Here is a 6,000-nt window from a genome sequence, read left to right as displayed (position 1 = left end):
GTTTTGCTTTCTGGTTTTTCTCATAACCTAAAAATTTTTGTTTAAAGGCTGACTGTGCAGATTACGAGGAACGTTAATAAATGGAAAGTTAAGGAATACTTTATATTTTAGTATCAACGGTTAATTGTAATAACGTTAAAATTTCAACCAACATGTTGCTGAAAATTTTTATATTATAACATAGATTATTGCATTTTGCATTTACGTGTGTGTATTTGTGTATGTATGTATATATAGAGCTTTGACTGATGTGTATGTAAATTTTATGCATGATCAGATAAAACTATGTGTATTTAAGCTTTTTTAGTACTATCATACTTTTGCGCTGCATGTACAGATATACATACATCCGTATGTATACAGGCATATAGAGTTAGAGTAGACTCAGACGCTATCACCAAGCTGATTGGCTATATACTAGTAAGAGGTTATGTTCCGCGAATCTAACAATGTATAATTTGTAATTAAACCAGATGTGGCTCTTTGTATGTAGTTGTCTACTTTTCCTAATTGCAATTTTTTAATCAAAATACCACGTACCTTCGCTCTGTATAAAGACTGAAAGCTGTAAACTGGTCAGTGAATTCTTCACGATTTTAACTCAGGAAACATTTTTGGAACATTGTATACACTACTTTCTGTTTACACTATTTAAGCATTTTCCATTTGAGGATAATATCAATAATACATTTCAAATTTTACACCATATAATATACATTAATTAAATTTTACAAATTTGCTTTTATCACTCACTAGTAAGTCTTATTTAAAAAGAAAGGAATCAAACTACGGTTATTACCGCCTAAAGTATTTCCTTGTGTCAACTTTTCGAATCAGCTGCTCAGAATATAACACTTTACTTCAAATTCACCACTTGAATACAACGCTGGGCGGTGCACACCAAAACAAACCTACCAACACAGCCAAAATCACATATATACACTTCCATGGATCTCCAATTTGCTTTTGTTGCCATTTTCGCACCTTTCGCTCACCAATCGCTGCTGTTAAATGGTTTTTCTGTTTCTTCTTCAGTTAGTTCGTTTCATTTGTGTGTTCGTCTCGTAGACGGAGTTAAATTCGAGTTTTGATCGCTTCGAATTGGTGAAATTTTGTGAAAAACTTGTGTGTAAATGGATATTATTGTGAATTATTAGAAAACAAATCAATAGGAGATTATGCACAAAACGAAATGTAAGTGAAAATGTGTTTAAGGCTCTAATACTAAAAAAGTAAAAAATTGTGCTATTGAAAAATGTAAAGGAGTTTGCATTTATATGTATGAGAAAAAGTGATAAAAAGTGCCAAAAACCTGAAATATTTGCATTTAGCAATAACATAAAACGTCATTCGTGTGCAGTGAAACATATTGAAGTTGAAGCAATCAGGAAAAATCGAAATGAAAATCAATTTTCTGTCTACTCAGAGTGCCTGTTTATAGCAATCACTTCAGTTCGAGAGCTCAATATCTAGAAGTAGCTTTAAGTAGAATTTATACATAGCTGTGAGTCACTAAATAAAAGTAATGTATTCCTTTACGAAATATTTACATAAAAAAAATCGAAAAATTTGCTGACAGCGCCTTGCGGTAAATTCACCCGCTAAATCGGCTCACCTCCGGTGGGCTTGTACATGTTTGCATGTGTGTTTCTGTTTTCAGTATTGTTACGCGCACGCCCGTTCAACATCGACCAGACTTTGCAAGTCGTTTCTTTACGGAGTACCTACCAACATTTTCGGCAACGTTAAAGTGTGTAAAAAAGTGTTTATTCCATTCTCGTCCGAAAATACGTAAATATGCTGAAAACTTTATGCAAGGAATGGAACAGATAAAGCAACTAAGAAGTGGGTGGGGGGTGCGTCATTGAGGTCGTTCGACTGCGTCGACGAATGTTTTGTTTGTGCGCGCAAAGCTGCGTCGCTGCAAAAGATAATAAAGACAACAAGCGTCGCAAGTTGTGTTGACAAAAATAAATCTTTAATTCTAGAGCCAATTGAAACGAAAAGTGATATGAGTTATTTATATACTGTCGCTGTCTTATCAGCGAGAAAAGTAACTTTTATCATCCTGTTGATGCAAAAAACCAAAAAAATATCATTCCTGTATGCTGTCAATTTCTACCTTTTTCCTTGTGCCCTCTTCTTCCCTCAGTTTTTTGACATTTGTGATCTTCCGCTCGCTCACATTCTCTACGTGTATGTTTGTATGTACATATAAAACTGTGGTGACAGCAGGAAAGCATGGTGAAAAATATTTTGTGTTTATTTTTCTTCTGTATATTGTTTTTCTTTTCGGGGGTTTTGATAAACAAAAGTATTTTAACACTTATTATTGCACTATTCCAAATTTATAATTTGTATGTATTGGCAATGAATAAATTTTAACTTTTTATTGTTTTTTTATTTCTTGAGTTAGTAGTTGTTGTTTGTGAAAACGTTATAAAAATCTTAGCTTGATTGAATAATGCAATATTATTGTAAAAAACGAATCTCCTTAATCATTTTGCTTTTTACCTCGTTAATGTTACGTTAATATATTTTAGCTGATGTTTAGAAAATCGCGGAGTGTATGAGTGTTCTAATTTGACAGCTTCCGCCAATTATTTAGTATACGCTGAATTTAAACCGCGCTTTTTATATAAATTGTAAATAATTTAGAAATAAACAAATATTTTTGGTCAAAAGTGATAAAAAATGTTAAGTGAAAATAATAATGTTTTATTGATTTTATTACAAAGTTTGTATAACGTACGCATTACCATTGTAACCGTTATGACACCCAATTGCATATGTTCATGAGCATATCCGGGTAAGGACACTCATTTATTTCCTCTATGAAATTTCCTGTTATGAAATTATAACAACATTTCGACATTACTTGCAAAAGATGTAACAGAAACAGCGTTTACCCTTAAAGTAGTATCCGATATAGAAGCAAATTGTGTTGCTTCACTATATAATACCAAGCAGACTTAGTAAAAAAATATATTTCTATGGGTATGAATTAAAAAGGAATGGCATAAGTATGAAAATAAGTATTCTTTTGAATCCACATACATATGTATGTATATACATATACATATGTATATACGCCAAGTAATGCTAAAAGCAAGCACTGTATATGCACATGTACAGCACTATAATAATTTCTTAAGCCAGTACTGGAAATCCTTCAACCGTGAACCAAGCGAGTAAAGCTCGTAAAACCTGTACTAATTTTAGCTATTAGTATCTGCGTTAATTTTACTTTCTAGTTTATGCATATTTTCAATGATTTAAAATGCTCTTTTTAATTACCTCTCTTGGTTTATGCTTCTTTCTATGCTAGAAATAATTATTTTACCTTAATAAAACATATACATATGTGTTATGATTTTTGTAAACTCTTGCAACATGTTGCTACGGAGTACTATTAGAGTTTTGATTACCTAACGGTTGTATGTTTTACATAAAAATAATCGAGATATTCATATGTATGTATATAGGGTTATTTACATATATAAATGATCAGGATGACGGGATGAGTTGAAGTCGGTGTGACTGTCTGTCTGTCCGTCCGTGCAAATTGTAACTTGAGAAAAAACTAAGATATCTTGATGAAACTTGGTACACATGTTCGCAAAGGGTACCTGTGATCAAAATTTTGAACAAAAATGGGTGTCGCCCTGCTCTCTAATAGGTTTAATGTACATATTTCCTAAACAATATAAGCCAAAAAAAAACCAAATTCACTCAAAAGAAATCATATAAGAAGCCCTAACAGTAGTAAGCTTTATAAAAGGCACAATTTTAAATTCAATATGACTCTTTCCCTTTCCAGTACCCAAATCAAGAACCAAATATAACGGAATGTAATTTTGCAATAATAATTCCTCCAAAGTAAGCCAACTTATGACCAAAAATTGTTCAAATTCAACCCAAACTGCTTAAGTGTCGGTACAAAATATGTGGATCCCAGTATTTATAGCTGACTTTATATACAATTACAATTGAAATTCAGATAGAATCATTTCTTGATAATAGTTTCTTTGTGTATCAAAAATGGGCTTAATCGGATCAATACTTCCCTGAGCCCCCATATACATATGTACATACATACATATGTATGTACCTAATATAAAGATTTTGGAACTTCCCCGTGATTTTAAAAATAATTTTTATAGAGCTTCTAATTTTTTTTAGCGAGTGTATGCATAACATATACATATGTATATACATATGCTTATATGTAAGTGCTTACTCGAAAGTGCGGGTGAAGGTATGCTCTGAATTTTACGCGTAAGGCTAAATGTAAATGCACTTTCCATGTTACGCTCTATGTCGCCGAAAGGCCAAAACAAGTAGTGAAAATTCCAAAACAAGAGCTTAAGGCAAAAGCTGAGTTGCCGAAGTTGTTGTAGGTACGCGAGGAAAAATTTATTTAAACAATGTGTATACATATGTACTTATATATAATGTGTATTAGGGTGTTCGTTATTTCCCAATTCGATTTTGTTTTGCAAAGGCCCCATAAAGTTGTAATTTTCGCCCTAAAAAATGAATACAACGCAAACATGCTAATTAGTTTCAATTTAAACCGTGCCTAAAAAATATTTGTCCCCGCATGCATAAATCGGATTTTTAATATTTTGCATTAAACAAGTAAGTGTCATTCAAAAAGTGTTATTCTAGTACAAAAATTTGCGCTCTACAAAAAGGACTTAATGATATTTCCCATAAAACCATTCCTTTAAATGCCATACACAGTTAAATATAAAATTATATAATTTTTTCAGTATAGAGATTTGTTTTCTTTGGAGATAAAAAAAATTATTGGAAAGGTTACTTGTTAAATATATGAGAACAGTAATTGATGTAATGAGTTTAAACAGTTTAAACTGAAATTAAAGAGCTTGTTTACGTCAAATCCATTTTTTTGGGACAAAAACTGAAAAAATTGAAAAAAAATCAACTTGCGAAATAATGATCACCCTAATGTATATACACATATGAAAATTAAAAAATCTAAACATAAAATACAAACAAATAATCGCTGATATATAATTTAGCTTTGTGTACGCGTTCCTCCAGTTATATACATATGTATGTAGGTAAATAATAAATAAGAAAATATTTATACACTTATTTTAGTTTAATTGTGAATTTTTATGCTGAACGCGCAAATTCCAACGCACGCCAGACGTTTAATTCTGACTTATTTTTATAACTTTTAACCCACAAATGAACGTAAACGTAAACACACAAATGTCACCAACAACAAAGAAAAGAATGTGTTCCCTCGCTACTCGAGGCTTAAGCTTACCTACATACACATGTATATACATATATACACTCGTTGAAAATTCTTTGTTATTGCTATATTTTTTGTGTCTCTGCACCTTATAGAATTTTTTTTTAATCTTATTTGCTTTGATTACTTTTGGTCTCATTTCTTGTTTGTTATTTATTTATTTTATTTTTATTTTTGTATTTGTGTTTTATTTTTTTTAGTAATTTCTCTTTTCTTTTTGCTCGTTTTGGTATTGACACAAATAATTTGTGTTGCTTCTGTTGCTTCGCCTATATATGGAACGTGCGCACATTGTTGTTGTAAATAGTTGTTGGCCGTTAACGCGTTATGTTTGACTTAAGCTTTAACTTTAGCTTTAGCTGGAGCTCGTTCTTGGTATGTGCTCCAAGCGAGCAGCTCGCATATATGTGCATATGTATGTGCTTGTGGCGCGAAATGGGTTTTGTCTGTCGCTATATGCAGTCTTATTTGCTTGCGTGCAGTTGCTATGTGTTCTTGTTTATGGTTTTGTTGTTGCTGGTTTTTCTTATGAGGGTATAGCAATAAACTTCAGATTTCCATCCCGTTCAATTTGCAATTAGTCCAAGGATTTCGCAGATACCGATTTTAAAGATAGCCTAACTCAAAGGCTCAAACATTGGTTTGCACAACTTCATTCTGGATACTGATATAGATTTAACTCCTACTTATTCAAATAGAACTTGCAATAA

The 6,000-nt window shown here is 31.8% G+C and overlaps 1 protein-coding gene across 2 annotated transcripts in view; it reads left to right on the top strand.

Moving 5' to 3' along the window:
- Positions 1-1,034: 1,034 nt before the first annotated feature.
- Positions 1,035-6,000, top strand: part of LOC126768044 (unconventional myosin-XVIIIa) — a 126,289-nt gene continuing 121,323 nt past the window's right edge. For both annotated transcript variants that reach the window (XM_050485909.1, XM_050485912.1), the window contains exon 1: positions 1,035-1,194. The gene's annotated coding sequence lies outside the window, so the exon portion shown is untranslated. The remainder of the gene's footprint in view (positions 1,195-6,000) is intronic.

Source organism: Bactrocera neohumeralis, chromosome 2 (genome assembly GCF_024586455.1).
Source record: "Bactrocera neohumeralis isolate Rockhampton chromosome 2, APGP_CSIRO_Bneo_wtdbg2-racon-allhic-juicebox.fasta_v2, whole genome shotgun sequence".
Classification (NCBI taxonomy): Eukaryota; Metazoa; Arthropoda; class Insecta; order Diptera; family Tephritidae; genus Bactrocera; species Bactrocera neohumeralis.
The sequence above is the reverse complement of the archived record's forward strand: the minus strand, read 5'-3'. Positions and strand labels throughout refer to the sequence as shown.